Here is a 27,154-nt window from a genome sequence, read left to right as displayed (position 1 = left end):
TAGAGCCAGAGAACCAGGGCAGCAGAGCTGCTTTAGAGCCAGAGAACCAGGGCAGCAGAGCTGCTCTCGAACCAGAGAACCAGGTCAGCAGAGCTGATTTAGAGCCATAGAACCAGGTCAGCAGAGCTGCTTTAGAGCCAGAGAACCAGGTCAGCTGAGCTGCTGTAGAGCCAGAGAAACCAGGTCAGCAGAGCTGCTTTAGAGGGAGAGAACCAGGTCAGGAGAGCTGCTTCAGAGGGAGAGAACCAGGTCAGCAGAGCTGCTCTAGAGCCTAAGAACCAGGTCAGCACAGCTGCTGTAGAGCCAGAGAACCAGGTCAGCAGAGCTGCTGTAGAGCCAGAGAACCAGGTCAGCACAGCTCCTCTAGAGCCTGAGAACCAGGTCAGTAGACCTGCTCTAGAGCCTAAGAACCAGGTCAGCAGAGCTGCTCTAGAGCCAGAGAACCAGGTCAGCCGAGCTGCTGTAGAGCCAGAGAAACCAGGTCAGCAGAGCTGCTGTAGAGGGAGAGAACCAGGTCAGCAGAGCTGCTCTAGAGCCTAAGAACCAGGTCAACAGAGCTGTTTTAGAGCCAGACAACCAGGTCAGCAGAGATGCTCTAGAGCCTCAGAACCACCAGGTCAGCAGAGCTGCTCTAGAGGCAGAGAACCAGGTTAGCAGAGCTGCTTTAGAGCCAGAGAACCAGGGCAGCAGACCTCCTCTAGAACCAGAGAACCAGGTCAGCAGAGCTGCTGTAGAGCCAGAGAAACTAGGTCAGCAGTGCTGCTGTAGAGGGAGAGAACCAGGTCAGCAGAGCTGCTTTAGAGCCAGAGAACTAGGTCAGCAGAGCTGCTCTATAGCCTAATAACCAAGTAAGCAGAGCTGATCTAGAGCCAGAGAACCAGGTCAGTAGAGCTGCTTTAGAGCCAGAGAGCTAGGTCAGCAGACCTGTTTTAGAGCCAGAGAACCAGATCAACAGATCTGCTCTAGAGCCTGAGAACCAGGTCAGCAGAGCTGCTCTAGAGACAGAGAACCAGGTCAGCAGAGCAGCTATAGAGCCAGAGAACCAGGTCAGCAGAGCTGATTTAGAACCAGAGAACCAGGTCAGCAGAGCTGCTGTAGAGCCAGAGAACCAGTTCAGCAGACCTGCTCTAGAGCCTGATAACCAGGTCAGCAGAGCTTCTCAAGAGCCAGAGAACCAGGTCAGCCAAGCTGCTGTAGAGCCAGAGAAACCAGGTCAGCAATGCTGCTTTAGAGGCAGAGAACCAGGTCAGCGGAGCTGCTTTAGAGCCAGAGAACCAGGTCAGCTGAGCTGCTGTAGAGCCAGAGAAACCAGGTCAGCAGAGCTGCTCTAGAGGGAGAGAACCAGGTCAAGAGAGCTGCTTCAGAGGAAGAGAACCAGGTCAGCAGAGCTGTTCTAGAGCCTAAGACCCAGGTCAGCACAGCTGCTCTAGAGCCTAAGAACCAGGTCAGCAGAGCTGCTCTAGAGCCAGAGAACCAGGTCAGCCGAGCTGCTGTAGAGCCAGAGAAACCAGGTCAGCAGAGCTGCTCTAGAGGGAGAAAACCAGGTCAGCAGAGCTGCTCTAGAGCCTAAGAACCAGGTCAGCAGAGCTGCTCTAGAGCCAGAGAACCAGGTCAGCCGAGCTGCTGTAGAGCCAGAGAAACCAGGTCAGCAGAGCTGCTCTAGAGGGAGAGAACCAGGTCAGCAGAGCTGCTCTAGAGCCTAAGAACCAGGTCAACAGAGCTACTCTAGAGCCAGAGAACAAGGTCAGCAGAGCTGCTTTAGAGCCAGAGAACTAGGTCAGCAGAGCTGTTTTAGAGCCAGACAACCAGGTCAGCAGAGATGCTCTAGAGCCTGAGAACCAGGTCAGCACAGCTGCTCTTGAGCCAGATAACGAAGTCAGCAGAGCTGCTTTTGAGGCAGAGAACCAGGTCATCAGAGCTGCTCTATAGACTAAGAACAAGGTCAGCATATCTGCTCTAGAGCTAGAGAACCAGGTCAGCAGAGCTGTTTTAGAGCCAGAGAACCAGGCCAGCAGAGCTGCTTTAGAGCCAGAGAACCAGGGCAGCAGAGCTGCTCTCGAACCAGAGAACCAGGTCAGCAGAGCTGATTTAGAGCCATAGAACCAGGCCAGCAGAGCTGCTCTCGAACCAGAGAACCAGGTCAGCAGAGCTGATTTAGTGCCATAGAACCAGGTCAGCAGAGCTGCTTTAGAGCCAGAGAACCAGGTCAGCAGAGCTGCTTTAGAGGGAGAGAACCAGGTCAGGAGAGCTGCTTCAGAGGGAGAGAACCAGGTCAGCAGAGCTGCTCCAGAGCCTAAGAACCAGGTCAGCACAGCTGCTGTAGAGCCAGAGAACCAGGTCAGCAGAGCTGCTGTAGCGCCAGAGAACCAGGTCAGCACAGCTCCTCTAGAGCCTGATAACCAGGTCATTAGAGCTGCTGTAGAGCCAGAGAACCAGGTCAGCAGAGCTGCTGTAGAGCCAGAGAAAGCAGGTCAGCAGAGCTGCATTAGAGCCAGAGAACCAGGTCAGTAGAGCTGCTCTAGAGCCTAAGAACCAGGTCAGCAGAGCTGCTCTAGAGCCTGAGAACCAGGTCATTAGAGCTGCTGTAGAGCCAGAGAACCAGGTCAGCAGAGCTGCTGTAGAGCTAGAGAAAGCAGGTCAGCAGAGCTGCATTAGAGCCAGAGAACCAGGTCAGTAGAGCTGCTCTAGAGCCTAAGAACCAGGTCAGCAGAGCTGCTCTAGAGCCAGAGAACCAGGTCAGCCGAGCTGCTGTAGAGCCAGAGAAACCAGGTCAGCAGAGCTGCTCTAGAGGGAGAGAACCAGGTCAGCAGAGCTGCTCTAGAGCCTAAGAACCAGGTCAGCAGAGCTGCTCTAGAGCCAGAGAACCAGGTCAGCCGAGCTGCTGTAGAGCCAGAGAAACCAGGTCAGCAGAGCTGCTCTAGAGGGAGAGGACCAGGTCAGCAGAGCTGCTCTAGAGCCTAAGAACCAGGTCAACAGAGCTACTCTAGAGCCAGAGAACAAGGTCAGCAGAGCTGCTTTAGAGCCAGAGAACTAGGTCAGCAGAGCTGTTTTAGAGCCAGACAACCAGGTCAGCAGAGATGCTCTAGAGCCTGAGAACCAGGTCAGCACAGCTGCTCTTGAGCCAGATAACGAGGTCAGCAGAGCTGCTTTTGAGGCAGAGAACCAGGTCATCAGAGCTGCTCTATAGACTAAGAACAAGGTCAGCATATCTGCTCTAGAGCTAGAGAACCAGGTCAGCAGAGCTGTTTTAGAGCCAGAGAACCAGGCCAGCAGAGCTGCTTTAGAGCCAGAGAACCAGGTCAGCCGAGCTGCTGTAGAGCCAGAGAAACCAGGTCAGCAGAGCAGCTTTAGAGGGAGAGAACCAGGTCAGGAGAGCTGCTTCAGAGGGAGAGAACCAGGTCAGCAGAGCTGCTCTAGAGCCTAAGAACCAGGTCAGCACAGCTGCTGTAGAGCCAGAGAACCAGGTCAGCAGAGCTGCTGTGGAGCCAGAAAACCAGGTCAGCACAGCTCCTCTAGAGCCTGAGAACCAGGTCATTAGAGCTGCTGTAGAGCCAGAGAACCAGGTCCGCAGAGCTTTTGTAGAGCCAGGGAAAGCAGGTCAGCAGAGCTGCATTAGAGCCAGAGAACCAGGTCAGTAGAGCTGCTCTAGAGCCTAAGAACCAGGTCAGCAGCGCTGCTCTAGAGCCTGAGAACCAGGTCATTAGAGCTGCTGTAGAGCAAGAGAACCAGGTCAGCAGAGCTGCTGTAGAGCCAGAGAAAACAGGTCAGCAGAGCTGCATTAGAGCCAGAGAACCAGGTCAGTAGAGCTGCTCTAGAGCCTAAGAACCAGGTCAGCAGAGCTGCTCTAGAGCCAGAGAACCAGGTCAGCCGAGCTGCTGTAGAGCCAGAGAAACCAGGTCAGCAGAGCTGCTCTAGACGGAGAGAACCAGATCAGCAGAGCTGCTCTAGAGCCTAAGAACCAGGTCAACAGAGCTACTCTAGAGCCAGAGAACAAGGTCAGCAGAGCTGCTTTAGAGCCAGAGAACTAGGTCAGCAGAGCTGTTTTAGAGCCAGACAACCAGGTCTGCAGAGATGCTCTAGAGCCTGAGAACCAGGTCAGCACAGCTGCTCTTGAGCCAGATAACGAGGTCAGCACAGCTGCTGTAGAGCCAGAGAACCAGGTCAGCAGAGCTGCTATAGCGCCAGAGAACCAGGTCAGCACAGCTCCTCTAGAGCCTGAGAACCAGGTCATTAGAGCTGCTGTAGAGCCAGAGAACCAGGTCAGCAGAGCTGCTGTAGAGCCAGAGAAAGCAGGTCAGCAGAGCTGCATTAGAGCCAGAGAACCAGGTCAGTAGAGCTGCTCTAGAGCCTAAGAACCAGGTCAGCAGAGCTGCTCTAGAGCCTGAGAACCAGGTCATTAGAGCTGCTGTAGAGCCAGAGAACCAGGTCAGCAGAGCTGCTGTAGAGCTAGAGAAAGCAGGTCAGCAGAGCTGCATTAGAGCCAGAGAACCAGGTCAGTAGAGCTGCTCTAGAGCCTAAGAACCAGGTCAGCAGAGCTGCTCTAGAGCCAGAGAACCAGGTCAGCCGAGCTGCTGTAGAGCCAGAGAAACCAGGTCAGCAGAGCTGCTCTAGAGGGAGAGAACCAGGTCAGCAGAGCTGCTCTAGAGCCTAAGAACCAGGTCAGCAGAGCTGCTCTAGAGCCAGAGAACCAGGTCAGCCGAGCTGCTGTAGAGCCAGAGAAACCAGGTCAGCAGAGCTGCTCTAGAGGGAGAGGACCAGGTCAGCAGAGCTGCTCTAGAGCCTAAGAACCAGGTCAACAGAGCTACTCTAGAGCCAGAGAACAAGGTCAGCAGAGCTGCTTTAGAGCCAGAGAACTAGGTCAGCAGAGCTGTTTTAGAGCCAGACAACCAGGTCAGCAGAGATGCTCTAGAGCCTGAGAACCAGGTCAGCACAGCTGCTCTTGAGCCAGATAACGAGGTCAGCAGAGCTGCTTTTGAGGCAGAGAACCAGGTCATCAGAGCTGCTCTATAGACTAAGAACAAGGTCAGCATATCTGCTCTAGAGCTAGAGAACCAGGTCAGCAGAGCTGTTTTAGAGCCAGAGAACCAGGCCAGCAGAGCTGCTTTAGAGCCAGAGAACCAGGTCAGCCGAGCTGCTGTAGAGCCAGAGAAACCAGGTCAGCAGAGCAGCTTTAGAGGGAGAGAACCAGGTCAGGAGAGCTGCTTCAGAGGGAGAGAACCAGGTCAGCAGAGCTGCTCTAGAGCCTAAGAACCAGGTCAGCACAGCTGCTGTAGAGCCAGAGAACCAGGTCAGCAGAGCTGCTGTGGAGCCAGAGAACCAGGTCAGCACAGCTCCTCTAGAGCCTGAGAACCAGGTCATTAGAGCTGCTGTAGAGCCAGAGAACCAGGTCCGCAGAGCTTTTGTAGAGCCAGGGAAAGCAGGTCAGCAGAGCTGCATTAGAGCCAGAGAACCAGGTCAGTAGAGCTGCTCTAGAGCCTAAGAACCAGGTCAGCAGCGCTGCTCTAGAGCCTGAGAACCAGGTCATTAGAGCTGCTGTAGAGCAAGAGAACCAGGTCAGCAGAGCTGCTGTAGAGCCAGAGAAAACAGGTCAGCAGAGCTGCATTAGAGCCAGAGAACCAGGTCAGTAGAGCTGCTCTAGAGCCTAAGAACCAGGTCAGCAGAGCTGCTCTAGAGCCAGAGAACCAGGTCAGCCGAGCTGCTGTAGAGCCAGAGAAACCAGGTCAGCAGAGCTGCTCTAGACGGAGAGAACCAGATCAGCAGAGCTGCTCTAGAGCCTAAGAACCAGGTCAACAGAGCTACTCTAGAGCCAGAGAACAAGGTCAGCAGAGCTGCTTTAGAGCCAGAGAACTAGGTCAGCAGAGCTGTTTTAGAGCCAGACAACCAGGTCTGCAGAGATGCTCTAGAGCCTGAGAACCAGGTCAGCACAGCTGCTCTTGAGCCAGATAACGAGGTCAGCAGAGCTGCTTTTGAGGCAGAGAACCAGGTCATCAGAGCTGCTTTAGAGCCTAAGAACCAGGTCAGCAGAGCTGCTCTAGAGACTAAGAACAAGGTCAGCAGATCTGCTCTAGAGCTAGAGAACCAGGTCAGCAGAGCTGTTTTAGAGCCAGAGAACCAGGCCAGCAGAGCTGCTTTAGAGCCAGAGAACCAGGGCAGCAGAGCTGCTCTCGAACCAGAGAACCAGGTCAGCAGAGCTGATTTAGAGCCATAGAACCAGGTCAGCAGAGCTGCTTTAGAGCCAGAGAACCAGGTCAGCCGAGCTGCTGTAGAGCCAGGGAAACCAGGTCAGCAGAGCTGCTTTAGAGGGAGAGAACCAGGTCAGGAGAGCTGCTTCAGAGGGAGAGAACCAGGTCAGCAGAGCTGCTCTAGAGCCTAAGAACCAGGTCAGCACAGCTGCTGTAGAGCCAGAGAACCAGGTCAGCAGAGCTGCTGTAGAGCCAGAGAACCAGGTCAGCACAGCTCCTCTAGAGCCTGAGAACTAGGTCAGTAGAGCTGCTCTAGAGCCTAAGAACCAGGTCAGCAGAGCTGCTCTAGAGCCAGAGAACCAGGTCAGCCGAGCTGCTGTAGAGCCAGAGAAACCAGGTCAGCAGAGCTGCTGTAGAGGGAGAGAACCAGGTCAGCAGAGCTGCTCTAGAGCCTAAGAACCAGGTCAACAGAGCTGTTTTAGAGCCAGACAACCAGGTCAGCAGAGATGCTCTAGAGCCTCAGAACCACCAGGTCAGCAGAGCTGCTCTAGAGGCAGAGAACCAGGTTAGCAGAGCTGCTTTAGAGCCAGAGAACCAGGGCAGCAGACCCCCTCTAGAACCAGAGAACCAGGTCAGCAGAGCTGCTGTAGAGCCAGAGAAACTAGGTCAGCAGTGCTGCTGTAGAGGGAGAGAACCAGGTCAGCAGAGCTGCTTTAGAGCCAGAGAACTAGGTCAGCAGAGCTGCTCTATAGCCTAATAACCAAGTAAGCAGAGCTGATCTAGAGCCAGAGAACCAGGTCAGTAGAGCTGCTTTAGAGCCAGAGAGCTAGGTCAGCAGACCTGTTTTAGAGCCAGAGAACCAGATCAACAGATCTGCTCTAGAGCCTGAGAACCAGGTCAGCAGAGCTGCTCTAGAGACAGAGAACCAGGTCAGCAGAGCAGCTATAGAGCCAGAGAACCAGGTCAGCAGAGCTGCTTTAGAACCAGAGAACCAGGTCAGCAGAGCTGCTGTAGAGCCAGAGAACCAGTTCAGCAGACCTGCTCTAGAGCCTGATAACCAGGTCAGCAGAGCTTCTCAAGAGCCAGAGAACCAGGTCAGCCAAGCTGCTGTAGAGCCAGAGAAACCAGGTCAGCAATGCTGCTTTAGAGGCAGAGAACCAGGTCAGCGGAGCTGCTTTATAGCCAGAGAACCAGGTCAGCTGAGCTGCTGTAGAGCCAGAGAAACCAGGTCAGCAGAGCTGCTCTAGAGGGAGAGAACCAGGTCAAGAGAGCTGCTTCAGAGGGAGAGAACCAGGTCAGCAGAGCTGCTCTAGAGCCTAAGAACCAGGTCAGCACAGCTGCTCTAGAGCCTAAGAACCAGGTCAGCAGAGCTGCTCTAGAGCCAGAGAACCAGGTCAGCAGAGCTGCTCTAGAGGGAGAGAACTAGGTCAGCCGAGCTGCTGTAGAGCCAGAGAAACCAGGTCAGCAGAGCTGCTCTAGAGGGAGAGAACCAGGTCAGCAGAGCTGCTCTAGAGCCTAAGAACCAGGTCAGCAGAGCTGCTCTAGAGCCAGAGAACCAGGTCAGCCGAGCTGCTGTAGAGCCAGAGAAACCAGGTCAGCAGAGCTGCTCTAGAGGGAGAGAACCAGGTCAGCAGAGCTGCTCTAGAGCCTAAGAACCAGGGCAGCAGAGCTGCTCTAGAGCCAGAGAACCAGGTCAGCCGAGCTGCTGTAGAGCCAGAGAAACCAGGTCAGCAGAGCTGCTCTAGAGGGAGAGAACCAGGTCAGCAGAGCTGCTCTAGAGCCTAAGAACCAGGTCAACAGAGCTACTCTAGAGCCAGAGAACAAGGTCAGCAGAGCTGCTTTAGAGCCAGAGAACTAGGTCAGCAGAGCTGTTTTAGAGCCAGACAACCAGGTCAGCAGAGATGCTCTAGAGCCTGAGAACCAGGTCAGCACAGCTGCTCTTGAGCCAGATAACGAGGTCAGCAGAGCTGCTTTTGAGGCAGAGAACCAGGTCATCAGAGCTGCTCTATAGACTAAGAACAAGGTCAGCATATCTGCTCTAGAGCTAGAGAACCAGGTCAGCAGAGCTGTTTTAGAGCCAGAGAACCAGGCCAGCAGAGCTGCTTTAGAGCCAGAGAACCAGGGCAGCAGAGCTGCTCTCGAACCAGAGAACCAGGTCAGCAGAGCTGATTTAGAGCCATAGAACCAGGCCAGCAGAGCTGCTCTCGAACCAGAGAACCAGGTCAGCAGAGCTGATTTAGTGCCATAGAACCAGGTCAGCAGAGCTGCTTTAGAGCCAGAGAACCAGGTCAGCAGAGCTGCTTTAGAGGGAGAGAACCAGGTCAGGAGAGCTGCTTCAGAGGGAGAGAACCAGGTCAGCAGAGCTGCTCCAGAGCCTAAGAACCAGGTCAGCACAGCTGCTGTAGAGCCAGAGAACCAGGTCAGCAGAGCTGCTGTAGCGCCAGAGAACCAGGTCAGCACAGCTCCTCTAGAGCCTGAGAACCAGGTCATTAGAGCTTCTGTAGAGCCAGAGAACCAGGTCAGGAGAGCTGCTTCAGAGGGAGAGAACCAGGTCAGCAGAGCTGCTCCAGAGCCTAAGAACCAGGTCAGCACAGCTGCTGTATAGCCAGAGAACCAGGTCAGCAGAGCTGCTGTAGCGCCAGAGAACCAGGTCAGCACAGCTCCTCTAGAGCCTGAGAACCAGGTCATTAGAGCTGCTGTAGAGCCAGAGAACCAGGTCAGCAGAGCTGCTGTAGAGCCAGAGAAAGCAGGTCAGCAGAGCTGCATTAGAGCCAGAGAACCAGGTCAGTAGAGCTGCTCTAGAGCCTAAGAACCAGGTCAGCAGAGCTGCTCTAGAGCCTGAGAACCAGGTCATTAAAGCTGCTGTAGAGCCAGAGAACCAGGTCAGCAGAGCTGCTGTAGAGCTAGAGAAAGCAGGTCAGCAGAGCTGCATTAGAGCCAGAGAACCAGGTCAGTAGAGCTGCTCTAGAGCCTAAGAACCAGGTCAGCAGAGCTGCTCTGGAGCCAGAGAACCAGGTCAGCCGAGCTGCTGTAGAGCCAGAGAAACCAGGTCAGCAGAGCTGCTCTAGAGGGAGAGAACCAGGTCAGCAGAGCTGCTCTAGAGCCTAAGAACCAGGTCAGCAGAGCTGCTCTAGAGCCAGAGAACCAGGTCAGCCGAGCTGCTGTAGAGCCAGAGAAACCAGGTCAGCAGAGCTGCTCTAGAGGGAGAGAACCAGGTCAGCAGAGCTGCTCCAGAGCCTAAGAACCAGGTCAACAGAGCTACTCTAGAGCCAGAGAACAAGGTCAGCATAGCTGCTTTAGAGCCAGAGAACTAGGTCAGCAGAGCTGTTTTAGAGCCAGACAACCAGGTCAGCAGAGATGCTCTAGAGCCTGAGAACCAGGTCAGCACAGCTGCTCTTGAGCCAGATAACGAGGTCAGCAGAGCTGCTTTTGAGGCAGAGAACCAGGTCATCAGAGCTGCTCTATAGACTAAGAACAAGGTCAGCATATCTGCTCTAGAGCTAGAGAACCAGGTCAGCAGAGCTGTTTTAGAGCCAGAGAACCAGGCCAGCAGAGCTGCTTTAGAGCCAGAGAGCCAGGTCAGCCGAGCTGCTGTAGAGCCAGAGAAACCAGGTCAGCAGAGCAGCTTTAGAGGGAGAGAACCAGGTCAGGAGAGCTGCTTCAGAGGGAGAGAACCAGGTCAGCAGAGCTGCTCTAGAGCCTAAGAACCAGGTCAGCACAGCTGCTGTAGAGCCAGAGAACCAGGTCAGCAGAGCTGCTGTAGAGCCAGAGAACCAGGTCAGCACAGCTCCTCTAGAGCCTGAGAACCAGGTCATTAGAGCTGCTGTAGAGCCAGAGAACCAGGTCCGCAGAGCTTTTGTAGAGCCAGGGAAAGCAGGTCAGCAGAGCTGCATTAGAGCCAGAGAACCAGGTCAGTAGAGCTGCTCTAGAGCCTAAGAACCAGGTCAGCAGCGCTGCTCTAGAGCCTGAGAACCAGGTCATTAGAGCTGCTGTAGAGCAAGAGAACCAGGTCAGCAGAGCTGCTGTAGAGCCAGAGAAAACAGGTCAGCAGAGCTGCATTAGAGCCAGAGAACCAGGTCAGTAGAGCTGCTCTAGAGCCTAAGAACCAGGTCAGCAGAGCTGCTCTAGAGCCAGAGAACCAGGTCAGCCGAGCTGCTGTAGAGCCAGAGAAACCAGGTCAGCAGAGCTGCTCTAGAGGGAGAGAACCAGATCAGCAGAGCTGCTCTAGAGCCTAAGAACCAGGTCAACAGAGCTACTCTAGAGCCATGGAACAAGGTCAGCAGAGCTGCTTTAGAGCCAGAGAACTAGGTCAGCAGAGCTGTTTTAGAGCCAGACAACCAGGTCAGCAGAGATGCTTTAGAGCCTAAGAACCAGGTCAGCAGAGCTGCTCTAGAGCCAGAGAACCAGGTCAGCCGAGCTGCTGTAGAGCCAGAGAAACCAGGTCAGCAGAGCTGCTGTAGAGGGAGAGAACCAGGTCAGCAGAGCTGCTCTAGAGCCTAAGAACCAGGTCAACAGAGCTGTTTTAGAGCCAGACAACCAGGTCAGCAGAGATGCTCTAGAGCCTCAGAACCACCAGGTCAGCAGAGCTGCTCTAGAGGCAGAGAACCAGGTTAGCAGAGCTGCTTTAGAGCCAGAGAACCAGGGCAGCAGACCTCCTCTAGAACCAGAGAACCAGGTCAGCAGAGCTGCTGTAGAGCCAGAGAAACTAGGTCAGCAGTGCTGCTGTAGAGGGAGAGAACCAGGTCAGCAGAGCTGCTTTAGAGCCAGAGAACTAGGTCAGCAGAGCTGCTCTATAGCCTAATAACCAAGTAAGCAGAGCTGATCTAGAACCAGAGAACCAGGTCAGTAGAGCTGCTTTAGAGCCAGAGAGCTAGGTCAGCAGACCTGTTTTAGAGCCAGAGAACCAGATCAACAGATCTGCTCTAGAGCCTGAGAACCAGGTCAGCAGAGCTGCTCTAGAGACAGAGAACCAGGTCAGCAGAGCAGCTATAGAGCCAGAGAACCAGGTCAGCAGAGCTGCTTTAGAACCAGAGAACCAGGTCAGCAGAGCTGCTGTAGAGCCAGAGAACCAGTTCAGCAGACCTGCTCTAGAGCCTGATAACCAGGTCAGCAGAGCTTCTCAAGAGCCAGAGAACCAGGTCAGCCAAGCTGCTGTAGAGCCAGAGAAACCAGGTCAGCAATGCTGCTTTAGAGGCAGAGAACCAGGTCAGCGGAGCTGCTTTAGAGCCAGAGAACCAGGTCAGCTGAGCTGCTGTAGAGCCAGAGAAACCAGGTCAGCAGAGCTGCTCTAGAGGGAGAGAACCAGGTCAAGAGAGCTGCTTCAGAGGGAGAGAACCAGGTCAGCAGAGCTGCTCTAGAGCCTAAGAACCAGGTCAGCACAGCTGCTCTAGAGCCTAAGAACCAGGTCAGCAGAGCTGCTCTAGAGCCAGAGAACCAGGTCAGCCGAGCTGCTGTAGAGCCAGAGAAACCAGGTCAGCAGAGCTGCTCTAGAGGGAGAGAACCAGGTCAGCAGAGCTGCTCTAGAGCCTAAGAACCAGGTCAGCAGAGCTGCTCTAGAGCCAGAGAACCAGGTCAGCCGAGCTGCTGTAGAGCCAGAGAAACCAGGTCAGCAGAGCTGCTCTAGAGGGAGAGAACCAGGTCAGCAGAGCTGCTCTAGAGCCTAAGAACCAGGTCAACAGAGCTACTCTAGAGCCAGAGAACAAGGTCAGCAGAGCTGCTTTAGAGCCAGAGAACTAGGTCAGCAGAGCTGTTTTAGAGCCAGACAACCAGGTCAGCAGAGATGCTCTAGAGCCTGAGAACCAGGTCAGCACAGCTGCTCTTGAGCCAGATAACGAGGTCAGCAGAGCTGCTTTTGAGGCAGAGAACCAGGTCATCAGAGCTGCTCTATAGACTAAGAACAAGGTCAGCATATCTGCTCTAGAGCTAGAGAACCAGGTCAGCAGAGCTGTTTTAGAGCCAGAGAACCAGGCCAGCAGAGCTGCTTTAGAGCCAGAGAACCAGGGCAGCAGAGCTGCTCTCGAACCAGAGAACCAGGTCAGCAGAGCTGATTTAGAGCCATAGAACCAGGCCAGCAGAGCTGCTCTCGAACCAGAGAACCAGGTCAGCAGAGCTGATTTAGTGCCATAGAACCAGGTCAGCAGAGCTGCTTTAGAGCCAGAGAACCAGGTCAGCAGAGCTGCTTTAGAGGGAGAGAACCAGGTCAGGAGAGCTGCTTCAGAGGGAGAGAACCAGGTCAGCAGAGCTGCTCCAGAGCCTAAGAACCAGGTCAGCACCGCTGCTGTAGAGCCAGAGAACCAGGTCAGCAGAGCTGCTGTAGCGCCAGAGAACCAGGTCAGCACAGCTCCTCTAGAGCCTGAGAACCAGGTCATTAGAGCTGCTGTAGAGCCAGAGAACCAGGTCAGCAGAGCTGCTGTAGAGCCAGAGAAAGCAGGTCAGCAGAGCTGCATTAGAGCCAGAGAACCAGGTCAGTAGAGCTGCTCTAGAGCCTAAGAACCAGGTCAGCAGAGCTGCTCTAGAGCCTGAGAACCAGGTCATTAGAGCTGCTGTAGAGCCAGAGAACGAGGTCAGCAGAGCTGCTGTAGAGCTAGAGAAAGCAGGTCAGCAGAGCTGCATTAGAGCCAGAGAACCAGGTCAGTAGAGCTGCTCTAGAGCCTAAGAACCAGGTCAGCAGAGCTGCTCTAGAGCCAGAGAACCAGGTCAGCCGAGCTGCTGTAGAGCCAGAGAAACCAGGTCAGCAGAGCTGCTCTAGAGGGAGAGAACCAGGTCAGCAGAGCTGCTCTAGAGCCTAAGAACCAGGTCAGCAGAGCTGCTCTAGAGCCAGAGAACCAGGTCAGACGAGCTGCTGTAGAGCCAGAGAACCAGGTCAGCAGAGCTGCTCTAGAGCTTAAGAACCAGGTCAACAGAGCTACTCTAGAGCCAGAGAACAAGGTCAGCAGAGCTGCTTTAGAGCCAGAGAACTAGGTCAGCAGAGCTGTTTTAGAGCCAGACAACCAGGTCAGCCGAGCTGCTGTAGAGCCAGAGAAACCAGGTCAGCAGAGCTGCTCTAGAGGGAGAGAACCAGGTCATCAGAGCTGCTTTAGAGCCTAAGAACCAGGTCAGCAGAGCTGCTCTAGAGACTAAGAACAAGGTCATCAGATCTGCTCTAGAGCTAGAGAACCAGGTCAGCAGAGCTGTTTTAGAGCCAGAGAACCAGGCCAGCAGAGCTGCTTTAGAGCCAGAGAACCAGGGCAGCAGAGCTGCTCTCGAACCAGAGAACCAGGTCAGCAGAGCTGATTTAGAGCCATAGAACCAGGTCAGCAGAGCTGCTTTAGAGCCAGAGAACCAGGTCAGCCGAGCTGCTGTAGAGCCAGAGAAACCAGGTCAGCAGAGCTGCTTTAGAGGGAGAGAACCAGGTCAGGAGAGCTGCTTCAGAGGGAGAGAACCAGGTCAGCAGAGCTGCTCTAGAGCCTAAGAACCAGGTCAGCACAGCTGCTGTAGAGCCAGAGAACCAGGTCAGCAGAGCTGCTGTAGAGCCAGAGAACCAGGTCAGCACAGCTCCTCTAGAGCCTGAGAACCAGGTCAGTAGAGCTGCTCTAGAGCCTAAGAACCAGGTCAGCAGAGCTGCTCTAGAGCCAGAGAACCAGGTCAGCCGAGCTGCTGTAGAGCCAGAGAAACCAGGTCAGCAGAGCTGCTGTAGAGGGAGAGAACCAGGTCAGCAGAGCTGCTCTAGAGCCTAAGAACCAGGTCAACAGAGCTGTTTTAGAGCCAGACAACCAGGTCAGCAGAGATGCTCTAGAGCCTCAGAACCACCAGGTCAGCAGAGCTGCTCTAGAGGCAGAGAACCAGGTTAGCAGAGCTGCTTTAGAGCCAGAGAACCAGGGCAGCAGACCTCCTCTAGAACCAGAGAACCAGGTCAGCAGAGCTGCTGTAGAGCCAGAGAAACTAGGTCAGCAGTGCTGCTGTAGAGGGAGAGAACCAGGTCAGCAGAGCTGCTTTAGAGCCAGAGAACTAGGTCAGCAGAGCTGCTCTATAGCCTAATAACCAAGTAAGCAGAGCTGATCTAGAGCCAGAGAACCAGGTCAGTAGAGCTGCTTTAGAGCCAGAGAGCTAGGTCAGCAGACCTGTTTTAGAGCCAGAGAACCAGATCAACAGATCTGCTCTAGAGCCTGAGAACCAGGTCAGCAGAGCTGCTCTAGAGACAGAGAACCAGGTCAGCAGAGCAGCTATAGAGCCAGAGAACCAGGTCAGCAGAGCTGCTTTAGAACCAGAGAACCAGGTCAGCAGAGCTGCTGTAGAGCCAGAGAACCAGTTCAGCAGACCTGCTCTAGAGCCTGATAACCAGGTCAGCAGAGCTTCTCAAGAGCCAGAGAACCAGGTCAGCCAAGCTGCTGTAGAGCCAGAGAAACCAGGTCAGCAATGCTGCTTTAGAGGCAGAGAACCAGGTCAGCGGAGCTGCTTTAGAGCCAGAGAACCAGGTCAGCTGAGCTGCTGTAGAGCCAGAGAAACCAGGTCAGCAGAGCTGCTCTAGAGGGAGAGAACCAGGTCAAGAGAGCTGCTTCAGAGGGAGAGAACCAGGTCAGCAGAGCTGCTCTAGAGCCTAAGAACCAGGTCAGCACAGCTGCTCTAGAGCCTAAGAACCAGGTCAGCAGAGCTGCTCTAGAGCCAGAGAACCAGGTCAGCCGAGCTGCTGTAGAGCCAGAGAAACCAGGTCAGCAGAGCTGCTCTAGAGGGAGAGAACCAGGTCAGCAGAGCTGCTCTAGAGCCTAAGAACCAGGTCAGCAGAGCTGCTCTAGAGCCAGAGAACCAGGTCAGCCGAGCTGCTGTAGAGCCAGAGAAACCAGGTCAGCAGAGCTGCTCTAGAGGGAGAGAACCAGGTCAGCAGAGCTGCTCTAGAGCCTAAGAACCAGGTCAACAGAGCTACTCTAGAGCCAGAGAACAAGGTCAGCAGAGCTGCTTTAGAGCCAGAGAACTAGGTCAGCAGAGCTGTTTTAGAGCCAGACAACCAGGTCAGCAGAGATGCTCTAGAGCCTGAGAACCAGGTCAGCACAGCTGCTCTTGAGCCAGATAACGAGGTCAGCAGAGCTGCTTTTGAGGCAGAGAACCAGGTCATCAGAGCTGCTCTATAGACTAAGAACAAGGTCAGCATATCTGCTCTAGAGCTAGAGAACCAGGTCAGCAGAGCTGTTTTAGAGCCAGAGAACCAGGCCAGCAGAGCTGCTTTAGAGCCAGAGAACCAGGGCAGCAGAGCTGCTCTCGAACCAGAGAACCAGGTCAGCAGAGTTGATTTAGAGCCATAGAACCAGGCCAGCAGAGCTGCTCTCGAACCAGAGAACCAGGTCAGCAGAGCTGATTTAGTGCCATAGAACCAGGTCAGCAGAGCTGCTTTAGAGCCAGAGAACCAGGTCAGCAGAGCTGCTTTAGAGGGAGAGAACCAGGTCAGGAGAGCTGCTTCAGAGGGAGAGAACCAGGTCAGCAGAGCTGCTCCAGAGCCTAAGAACCAGGTCAGCACCGCTGCTGTAGAGCCAGAGAACCAGGTCAGCAGAGCTGCTGTAGCGCCAGAGAACCAGGTCAGCACAGCTCCTCTAGAGCCTGAGAACCAGGTCAGCAGAGCTGCTCTAGAGACAGAGAACCAGGTCAGCAGAGCAGCTATAGAGCCAGAGAACCAGGTCAGCAGAGCTGCTTTAGAACCAGAGAACCAGGTCAGCAGAGCTGCTGTAGAGCCAGAGAACCAGTTCAGCAGACCTGCTCTAGAGCCTGATAACCAGGTCAGCAGAGCTTCTCAAGAGCCAGAGAACCAGGTCAGCCAAGCTGCTGTAGAGCCAGAGAAACCAGGTCAGCAATGCTGCTTTAGAGGCAGAGAACCAGGTCAGCGGAGCTGCTTTAGAGCCAGAGAACCAGGTCAGCTGAGCTGCTGTAGAGCCAGAGAAACCAGGTCAGCAGAGCTGCTCTAGAGGGAGAGAACCAGGTCAAGAGAGCTGCTTCAGAGGGAGAGAACCAGGTCAGCAGAGCTGCTCTAGAGCCTAAGAACCAGGTCAGCACAGCTGCTCTAGAGCCTAAGAACCAGGTCAGCAGAGCTGCTCTAGAGCCAGAGAACCAGGTCAGCCGAGCTGCTGTAGAGCCAGAGAAACCAGGTCAGCAGAGCTGCTCTAGAGGGAGAGAACCAGGTCAGCAGAGCTGCTCTAGAGCCTAAGAACCAGGTCAGCAGAGCTGCTCTAGAGCCAGAGAACCAGGTCAGCCGAGCTGCTGTAGAGCCAGAGAAACCAGGTCAGCAGAGCTGCTCTAGAGGGAGAGAACCAGGTCAGCAGAGCTGCTCTAGAGCCTAAGAACCAGGTCAACAGAGCTACTCTAGAGCCAGAGAACAAGGTCAGCAGAGCTGCTTTAGAGCCAGAGAACTAGGTCAGCAGAGCTGTTTTAGAGCCAGACAACCAGGTCAGCAGAGATGCTCTAGAGCCTGAGAACCAGGTCAGCACAGCTGCTCTTGAGCCAGATAACGAGGTCAGCAGAGCTGCTTTTGAGGCAGAGAACCAGGTCATCAGAGCTGCTCTATAGACTAAGAACAAGGTCAGCATATCTGCTCTAGAGCTAGAGAACCAGGTCAGCAGAGCTGTTTTAGAGCCAGAGAACCAGGCCAGCAGAGCTGCTTTAGAGCCAGAGAACCAGGGCAGCAGAGCTGCTCTCGAACCAGAGAACCAGGTCAGCAGAGTTGATTTAGAGCCATAGAACCAGGCCAGCAGAGCTGCTCTCGAACCAGAGAACCAGGTCAGCAGAGCTGATTTAGTGCCATAGAACCAGGTCAGCAGAGCTGCTTTAGAGCCAGAGAACCAGGTCAGCAGAGCTGCTTTAGAGGGAGAGAACCAGGTCAGGAGAGCTGCTTCAGAGGGAGAGAACCAGGTCAGCAGAGCTGCTCCAGAGCCTAAGAACCAGGTCAGCACCGCTGCTGTAGAGCCAGAGAACCAGGTCAGCAGAGCTGCTGTAGCGCCAGAGAACCAGGTCAGCACAGCTCCTCTAGAGCCTGAGAACCAGGTCATTAGAGCTGCTGTAGAGCCAGAGAACCAGGTCAGCAGAGCTGCTGTAGAGCCAGAGAAAGCAGGTCAGCAGAGCTGCATTAGAGCCAGAGAACCAGGTCAGTAGAGCTGCTCTAGAGCCTAAGAACCAGGTCAGCAGAGCTGCTCTAGAGCCTGAGAACCAGGTCATTAGAGCTGCTGTAGAGCCAGAGAACGAGGTCAGCAGAGCTGCTGTAGAGCTAGAGAAAGCAGGTCAGCAGAGCTGCATTAGAGCCAGAGAACCAGGTCAGTAGAGCTGCTCTAGAGCCTAAGAACCAGGTCAGCAGAGCTGCTCTAGAGCCAGAGAACCAGGTCAGCCGAGCTGCTGTAGAGCCAGAGAAACCAGGTCAGCAGAGCTGCTCTAGAGGGAGAGAACCAGGTCAGCAGAGCTGCTCTAGAGCCTAAGAACCAGGTCAGCAGAGCTGCTCTAGAGCCAGAGAACCAGGTCAGACGAGCTGCTGTAGAGCCAGAGAACCAGGTCAGCAGAGCTGCTCTAGAGCCTAAGAACCAGGTCAACAGAGCTACTCTAGAGCCAGAGAACAAGGTCAGCAGAGCTGCTTTAGAGCCAGAGAACTAGGTCAGCAGAGCTGTTTTAGAGCCAGACAACCAGGTCAGCAGAGATGCTCTAGAGCCTGAGAACCAGGTCAGCACAGCTGCTCTTGAGCCAGATAACGAGGTCAGCAGAACTGCTTTTGAGGCAGAGAACCAGGTCATCAGAGCTGCTCTATAGACTAAGAAGAAGGTCAGCATATCTGCTCTAGAGCTAGAGAACCAGGTCAGCAGAGCTGTTTTAGAGCCAGAGAACCAGGCCAGCAGAGCTGCTTTAGAGCCAGAGAACCAGGTCAGCCGAGCTGCTGTAGAGCCAGAGAAACCATGTCAGCAGAGCAGCTTTAGAGGGAGAGAACCAGGTCAGGAGAGCTGCTTCAGAGGGAGAGAACCAGGTCAGCAGAGCTGCTCTAGAGCCTAAGAACCAGGTCAGCACAGCTGCTGTAGAGCCAGAGAACCAGGTCAACAGAGCTGCTGTGGAGCCAGAGAACCAGGTCAGCACAGCTCCTCTAGAGCCTGAGAACCAGGTCATTAGAGCTGCTGTAGAGCCAGAGAACCAGGTCCGCAGAGCTTTTGTAGAGCCAGGGAAAGCAGGTCAGCAGAGCTGCATTAGAGCCAGAGAACCAGGTCAGTAGAGCTGCTCTAGAGCCTAAGAACCAGGTCAGCAGCGCTGCTCTAGAGCCTGAGAACCAGGTCATTAGAGCTGCTGTAGAGCAAGAGAACCAGGTCAGCAGAGCTGCTGTAGAGCCAGAGAAAACAGGTCAGCAGAGCTGCATTAGAGCCAGAGAACAAGGTCAGCAGAGCTGCTTTAGAGCCAGAGAACTAGGTCAGCAGAGCTGTTTTAGAGCCAGACAACCAGGTCAGCAGAGATGCTCTAGAGCCTGAGAACCAGGTCAGCACAGCTGCTCTTGAGCCAGATAACGAGGTCAGCAGAGCTGCTTTTGAGGCAGAGAACCAGGTCATCAGAGCTGCTTTAGAGCCTAAGAACCAGGTCAGCAGAGCTGCTCTAGAGACTAAGAACAAGGTCAGCAGATCTGCTCTAGAGCTAGAGAACCAGGTCAGCAGAGCTGTTTTAGAGCCAGAGAACCAGGGCAGCAGAGCTGCTCTCGAACCAGAGAACCAGGTCAGCAGAGCTGATTTAGAGCCATAGAACCAGGTCAGCAGAGCTGCTTTAGAGCCAGAGAACCAGGTCAGCCGAGCTGCTGTAGAGCCAGAGAAACCAGGTCAGCAGAGCTGCTTTAGAGGGAGAGAACCAGGTCAGGAGAGCTGCTTCAGAGGGAGAGAACCAGGTCAGCAGAGCTGCTCTAGAGCCTAAGAACCAGGTCAGCACAGCTGCTGTAGAGCCAGAGAACCAAGTCAGCAGAGCTGCTGCAGAGCCATAGAACCAGGTCAGCACAGCTCCTCTAGAGCCTGAGAACCAGGTCAGTAGAGCTGCTCTAGAGCCTAAGAACCAGGTCAGCAGATCTGCTCTAGAGCCAGAGAACCAGGTCAGCCGAGCTGCTGTAGAGCCAGAGAAACCAGGTCAGCAGAGCTGCTGTAGAGGGAGAGAACCAGGTCAGCAGAGCTGCTCTAGAGCCTAAGAACCAGGTCAACAGAGCTGTTTTAGAGCCAGACAACCAGGTCAGCAGAGATGCTCTAGAGCCTCAGAACCACCAGGTCAGCAGAGCTGCTCTAGAGGCAGAGAACCAGGTTAGCAGAGCTGCTTTAGAGCCAGAGAACCAGGGCAGCAGACCTCCTCTAGAACCAGAGAACCAGGTCAGCAGAGCTGCTGTAGAGCCAGAGAAACTAGGTCAGCAGTGCTGCTGTAGAGGGAGAGAACCAGGTCAGCAGAGCTGCTTTAGAGCCAGAGAACTAGGTCAGCAGAGCTGCTCTATAGCCTAATAACCAACTAAGCAGAGCTGATCTAGAGCCAGAGAACCAGGTCAGTAGAGCTGCTTTAGAGCCAGAGAGCTAGGTCAGCAGACCTGTTTTAGAGCCAGAGAACCAGATCAACAGATCTGCTCTAGAGCCTGAGAACCAGGTCAGCAGAGCTGCTCTAGAGACAGAGAACCAGGTCAGCAGAGCAGCTATAGAGCCAGAGAACCAGGTCAGCAGAGCTGCTTTAGAACCAGAGAACCAGGTCAGCAGAGCTGCTGTAGAGCCAGAGAACCAGTTCAGCAGACCTGCTCTAGAGCCTGATAACCAGGTCAGCAGAGCTTCTCAAGAGCCAGAGAACCAGGTCAGCCAAGCTGCTGTAGAGCCAGAGAAACCAGGTCAGCAATGCTGCTTTAGAGGCAGAGAACCAGGTCAGCGGAGCTGCTTTAGAGCCAGAGAACCAGGTCAGCTGAGCTGCTGTAGAGCCAGAGAAACCAGGTCAGCAGAGCTGCTCTAGAGGGAGAGAACCAGGTCAAGAGAGCTGCTTCAGAGGGAGAGAACCAGGTCAGCAGAGCTGCTCTAGAGCCTAAGAACCAGGTCAGCACAGCTGCTCTAGAGCCAGAGAACAAGGTCATCAGAGCTGCTGTAGAGCCAGAGAACCAGGTCAGCAGAGCTGCTGTAGAGCCAGAGAAACCAGGTGAGAATAGCTGCTTTAGAGGGAGAGAACCAGGTCAGCAGAGATGCTCTAGAGCCTAAGAACCAGGTAAGCACAGCTGCTCTAGTGCCAGAGAACCAGGTCAACAGATCTGCTTTAGAGCCAGAGAAACCAGGTCAGCAGTGCTGCTTTAGAGGGAGAGAACCAGGTCTGCAGAGCTGCTCTAGAGCCTAAGAACCTAGTCAGCACAGCTGCTCTTGAGCCAGATAACGAGGTCAGCAGAGCTGTTTTAGAGCTAGACAACTAGGTCAGCAGAGCTGCTCTAGAGCCTGAGAACCAGGTCAGCAGAGCTGCTCTAGAGGCAGAGAACCAATGCAGCAGAGCGACTTTAGAGCCAGAGAACCAGGGCAGCAGACCTCCTCTAGAACCAGGTCAGCAGAGCTGCTGTAGAGCCAGAGAAACCAGGTCAGCAGTGCTGCTTTAGAGGGAGAGAACCAGGTCTGCAGAGCTGCTCTAGAGCCTAAGAACCTAGTCAGCACAGCTGCTCTTGAGCCAGATAACGAGGTCAGCAGAGCTGCTTTTGAGGCAGAGAACCAGGTCATCAGAGCTGCTTTAGAGCCTAAGAACCAGGTCAGCAGAGCTGCTCTAGAGACTAAGAACAAGGTCAGCAGATCTGCTCTAGAGCGAGAGGACCAGGTCAGCAGAGCTGTTTTAGAGCCAGAGAACCAGGCCAGCAGAGCTGCTTTAGAGCCAGAGAACCAGGTCAGCAGAGCTGCTCTAGAGCCAGAGAACCAGGTCAGCCGAGCTGCTGTAGAGCCAGAGAAACCAGGTCAGCAGAGCTGCTCTAGAGGGAGAGAACCAGGTCAGCAGAGCTGCTCTAGAGCCTAAGAACCAGGTCAGCAGAGCTGCTCTAGAGCCAGAGAACCAGGTCAGACGAGCTGCTGTAGAGCCAGAGAACCAGGTCAGCAGAGCTGCTCTAGAGCCTAAGAACCAGGTCAACAGAGCTACTCTAGAGCCAGAGAACAAGGTCAGCAGAGCTGCTTTAGAGCCAGAGAACTAGGTCAGCAGAGCTGTTTTAGAGCCAGACAACCAGGTCAGCCGAGCTGCTGTAGAGCCAGAGAAACCAGGTCAGCAGAGCTGCTCTAGAGGGAGAGAACCAGGTCATCAGAGCTGCTTTAGAGCCTAAGAACCAGGTCAGCAGAGCTGCTCTAGAGACTAAGAACAAGGTCATCAGATCTGCTCTAGAGCTAGAGAACCAGGTCAGCAGAGCTGTTTTAGAGCCAGAGAACCAGGCCAGCAGAGCTGCTTTAGAGCCAGAGAACCAGGGCAGCAGAGCTGCTCTCGAACCAGAGAACCAGGTCAGCAGAGCTGATTTAGAGCCATAGAACCAGGTCAGCAGAGCTGCTTTAGAGCCAGAGAACCAGGTCAGCCGAGCTGCTGTAGAGCCAGAGAAACCAGGTCAGCAGAGCTGCTTTAGAGGGAGAGAACCAGGTCAGGAGAGCTGCTTCAGAGGGAGAGAACCAGGTCAGCAGAGCTGCTCTAGAGCCTAAGAACCAGGTCAGCACAGCTGCTGTAGAGCCAGAGAACCAGGTCAGCAGAGCTGCTGTAGAGCCAGAGAACCAGGTCAGCACAGCTCCTCTAGAGCCTGAGAACCAGGTCAGTAGAGCTGCTCTAGAGCCTAAGAACCAGGTCAGCAGAGCTGCTCTAGAGCCAGAGAACCAGGTCAGCCGAGCTGCTGTAGAGCCAGAGAAACCAGGTCAGCAGAGCTGCTGTAGAGGGAGAGAACCAGGTCAGCAGAGCTGCTCTAGAGCCTAAGAACCAGGTCAACAGAGCTGTTTTAGAACCAGACAACCAGGTCAGCAGAGATGCTCTAGAGCCTCAGAACCACCAGGTCAGCAGAGCTGCTCTAGAGGCAGAGAACCAGGTTAGCAGAGCTGCTTTAGAGCCAGAGAACCAGGGCAGCAGACCTCCTCTAGAACCAGAGAACCAGGTCAGCAGAGCTGCTGTAGAGCCAGAGAAACTAGGTCAGCAGTGCTGCTGTAGAGGGAGAGAACCAGGTCAGCAGAGCTGCTTTAGAGCCAGAGAACTAGGTCAGCAGAGCTGCTCTATAGCCTAATACCCAAGTAAGCAGAGCTGATCTAGAGCCAGAGAACCAGGTCAGTAGAGCTGCTTTAGAGCCAGAGAGCTAGGTCAGCAGACCTGTTTTAGAGCCAGAGAACCAGATCAACAGATCTGCTCTAGAGCCTGAGAACCAGGTCAGCAGAGCTGCTCTAGAGACAGAGAACCAGGTCAGCAGAGCAGCTATAGAGCCAGAGAACCAGGTCAGCAGAGCTGCTTTAGAACCAGAGAACCAGGTCAGCAGAGCTGCTGTAGAGCCAGAGAACCAGTTCAGCAGACCTGCTCTAGAGCCTGATAACCAGGTCAGCAGAGCTTCTCAAGAGCCAGAGAACCAGGTCAGCCAAGCTGCTGTAGAGCCAGAGAAACCAGGTCAGCAATGCTGCTTTAGAGGCAGAGAACCAGGTCAGCGGAGCTGCTTTAGAGCCAGAGAACCAGGTCAGCTGAGCTGCTGTAGAGCCAGAGAAACCAGGTCAGCAGAGCTGCTCTAGAGGGAGAGAACCAGGTCAAGAGAGCTGCTTCAGAGGGAGAGAACCAGGTCAGCAGAGCTGCTCTAGAGCCTAAGAACCAGGTCAGCACAGCTGCTCTAGAGCCTAAGAACCAGGTCAGCAGAGCTGCTCTAGAGCCAGAGAACCAGGTCAGCCGAGCTGCTGTAGAGCCAGAGAAACCAGGTCAGCAGAGCTGCTCTAGAGGGAGAGAACCAGGTCAGCAGAGCTGCTCTAGAGCCTAAGAACCAGGTCAGCAGAGCTGCTCTAGAGCCAGAGAACCAGGTCAGCCGAGCTGCTGTAGAGCCAGAGAAACCAGGTCAGCAGAGCTGCTCTAGAGGGAGAGAACCAGGTCAGCAGAGCTGCTCTAGAGCCTAAGAACCAGGTCAACAGAGCTACTCTAGAGCCAGAGAACAAGGTCAGCAGAGCTGCTTTAGAGCCAGAGAACTAGGTCAGCAGAGCTGTTTTAGAGCCAGACAACCAGGTCAGCAGAGATGCTCTAGAGCCTGAGAACCAGGTCAGCACAGCTGCTCTTGAGCCAGATAACGAGGTCAGCAGAGCTGCTTTTGAGGCAGAGAACCAGGTCATCAGAGCTGCTCTATAGACTAAGAACAAGGTCAGCATATCTGCTCTAGAGCTAGAGAACCAGGTCAGCAGAGCTGTTTTAGAGCCAGAGAACCAGGCCAGCAGAGCTGCTTTAGAGCCAGAGAACCAGGGCAGCAGAGCTGCTCTCGAACCAGAGAACCAGGTCAGCAGAGCTGATTTAGAGCCATAGAACCAGGCCAGCAGAGCTGCTCTCGAACCAGAGAACCAGGTCAGCAGAGCTGATTTAGTGCCATAGAACCAGGTCAGCAGAGCTGCTTTAGAGCCAGAGAACCAGGTCAGCAGAGCTGCTTTAGAGGGAGAGAACCAGGTCAGGAGAGCTGCTTCAGAGGGAGAGAACCAGGTCAGCAGAGCTGCTCCAGAGCCTAAGAACCAGGTCAGCACCACTGCTGTTGAGCCAGAGAACCAGGTCAGCAGAGCTGCTGTAGCGCCAGAGAACCAGGTCAGCACAGCTCCTCTAGAGCCTGAGAACCAGGTCATTAGAGCTGCTGTAGAGCCAGAGAACCAGGTCAGCAGAGCTGCTGTAGAGCCAGAGAAAGCAGGTCAGCAGAGCTGCATTAGAGCCAGAGAACCAGGTCAGTAGAGCTGCTCTAGAGCCTAAGAACCAGGTCAGCAGAGCTGCTCTAGAGCCTGAGAACCAGGTCATTAGAGCTGCTGTAGAGCCAGAGAACGAGGTCAGCAGAGCTGCTGTAGAGCTAGAGAAAGCAGGTCAGCAGAGCTGCATTAGAGCCAGAGAACCAGGTCAGTAGAGCTGCTCTAGAGCCTAAGAACCAGGTCAGCAGAGCTGCTCTAGAGCCAGAGAACCAGGTCAGCCGAGCTGCTGTAGAGCCAGAGAAACCAGGTCAGCAGAGCTGCTCTAGAGGGAGAGAACCAGGTCAGCAGAGCTGCTCTAGAGCCTAAGAACCAGGTCAGCAGAGCTGCTCTAGAGCCAGAGAACCAGGTCAGACGAGCTGCTGTAGAGCCAGAGAACCAGGTCAGCAGAGCTGCTCTAGAGCCTAAGAACCAGGTCAACAGAGCTACTCTAGAGCCAGAGAACAAGGTCAGCAGAGCTGCTTTAGAGCCAGAGAACTAGGTCAGCAGAGCTGTTTTAGAGCCAGACAACCAGGTCAGCAGAGATGCTCTAGAGCCTGAGAACCAGGTCAGCACAGCTGCTCTTGAGCCAGATAACGAGGTCAGCAGAACTGCTTTTGAGGCAGAGAACCAGGTCATCAGAGCTGCTCTATAGACTAAGAAGAAGGTCAGCATATCTGCTCTAGAGCTAGAGAACCAGGTCAGCAGAGCTGTTTTAGAGCCAGAGAACCAGGCCAGCAGAGCTGCTTTAGAGCCAGAGAACCAGGTCAGCCGAGCTGCTGTAGAGCCAGAGAAACCAGGTCAGCAGAGCAGCTTTAGAGGGAGAGAACCAGGTCAGGAGAGCTGCTTCAGAGGGAGAGAACCAGGTCAGCAGAGCTGCTCTAGAGCCTAAGAACCAGGTCAGCACAGCTGCTGTAGAGCCAGAGAACCAGGTCAACAGAGCTGCTGTGGAGCCAGAGAACCAGGTCAGCACAGCTCCTCTAGAGCCTGAGAACCAGGTCATTAGAGCTGCTGTAGAGCCAGAGAACCAGGTCCGCAGAGCTTTTGTAGAGCCAGGGAAAGCAGGTCAGCAGAGCTGCATTAGAGCCAGAGAACCAGGTCAGTAGAGCTGCTCTAGAGCCTAAGAACCAGGTCAGCAGAGCTGCTCTAGAGCCAGAGAACCAGGTCAGACGAGCTGCTGTAGAGCCAGAGAACCAGGTCAGCAGAGCTGCTCTAGAGCCTAAGAACCAGGTCAACAGAGCTACTCTAGAGCCAGAGAACAAGGTCAGCAGAGCTGCTTTAGAGCCAGAGAACTAGGTCAGCAGAGCTGTTTTAGAGCCAGACAACCAGGTCAGCAGAGATGCTCTAGAGCCTGAGAACCAGGTCAGCACAGCTGCTCTTGAGCCAGATAACGAGGTCAGCAGAACTGCTTTTGAGGCAGAGAACCAGGTCATCAGAGCTGCTCTATAGACTAAGAAGAAGGTCAGCATATCTGCTCTAGAGCTAGAGAACCAGGTCAGCAGAGCTGTTTTAGAGCCAGAGAACCAGGCCAGCAGAGCTGCTTTAGAGCCAGAGAACCAGGTCAGCCGAGCTGCTGTAGAGCCAGAGAAACCAGGTCAGCAGAGCAGCTTTAGAGGGAGAGAACCAGGTCAGGAGAGCTGCTTCAGAGGGAGAGAACCAGGTCAGCAGAGCTGCTCTAGAGCCTAAGAACCAGGTCAGCACAGCTGCTGTAGAGCCAGAGAACCAGGTCAACAGAGCTGCTGTGGAGCCAGAGAACCAGGTCAGCACAGCTCCTCTAGAGCCTGAGAACCAGGTCATTAGAGCTGCTGTAGAGCCAGAGAACCAGGTCCGCAGAGCTTTTGTAGAGCCAGGGAAAGCAGGTCAGCAGAGCTGCATTAGAGCCAGAGAACCAGGTCAGTAGAGCTGCTCTAGAGCCTAAGAACCAGGTCAGCAGCGCTGCTCTAGAGCCTGAGAACCAGGTCATTAGAGCTGCTGTAGAGCAAGAGAACCAGGTCAGCAGAGCTGCTGTAGAGCCAGAGAAAACAGGTCAGCAGAGCTGCATTAGAGCCAGAGAACAAGGTCAGCAGAGCTGCTTTAGAGCCAGAGAACTAGGTCAGCAGAGCTGTTTTAGAGCCAGACAACCAGGTCAGCAGAAATGCTCTAGAGCCTGAGAACCAGGTCAGCACAGCTGCTCTTGAGCCAGATAACGAGGTCAGCAGAGCTGCTTTTGAGGCAGAGAACCAGGTCATCAGAGCTGCTTTAGAGCCTAAGAACCAGGTCAGCAGAGCTGCTCTAGAGACTAAGAACAAGGTCAGCAGATCTGCTCTAGAGCTAGAGAACCAGGTCAGCAGAGCTGTTTTAGAGCCAGAGAACCAGGGCAGCAGAGCTGCTCTCGAACCAGAGAACCAGGTCAGCAGAGCTGATTTAGAGCCATAGAACCAGGTCAGCAGAGCTGCTTTAGAGCCAGAGAACCAGGTCAGCCGAGCTGCTGTAGAGCCAGAGAAACCAGGTCAGCAGAGCTGCTTTAGAGGGAGAGAACCAGGTCAGGAGAGCTGCTTCAGAGGGAGAGAACCAGGTCAGCAGAGCTGCTCTAGAGCCTAAGAACCAGGTCAGCACAGCTGCTGTAGAGCCAGAGAACCAAGTCAGCAGAGCTGCTGCAGAGCCATAGAACCAGGTCAGCACAGCTCCTCTAGAGCCTGAGAACCAGGTCAGTAGAGCTGCTCTAGAGCCTAAGAACCAGGTCAGCAGATCTGCTCTAGAGCCAGAGAACCAGGTCAGCCGAGCTGCTGTAGAGCCAGAGAAACCAGGTCAGCAGAGCTGCTGTAGAGGGAGAGAACCAGGTCAGCAGAGCTGCTCTAGAGCCTAAGAACCAGGTCAACAGAGCTGTTTTAGAGCCAGACAACCAGGTCAGCAGAGATGCTCTAGAGCCTCAGAACCACCAGGTCAGCAGAGCTGCTCTAGAGGCAGAGAACCAGGTTAGCAGAGCTGCTTTAGAGCCAGAGAACCAGGGCAGCAGACCTCCTCTAGAACCAGAGAACCAGGTCAGCAGAGCTGCTGTAGAGCCAGAGAAACTAGGTCAGCAGTGCTGCTGTAGAGGGAGAGAACCAGGTCAGCAGAGCTGCTTTAGAGCCAGAGAACTAGGTC

This window comes from Triturus cristatus, chromosome 1_1 (assembly GCF_964204655.1).
Source record: "Triturus cristatus chromosome 1_1, aTriCri1.1, whole genome shotgun sequence".
NCBI classification, from domain to species: Eukaryota; Metazoa; Chordata; class Amphibia; order Caudata; family Salamandridae; genus Triturus; species Triturus cristatus.
Note: the sequence above shows the minus strand (reverse complement) of the source record.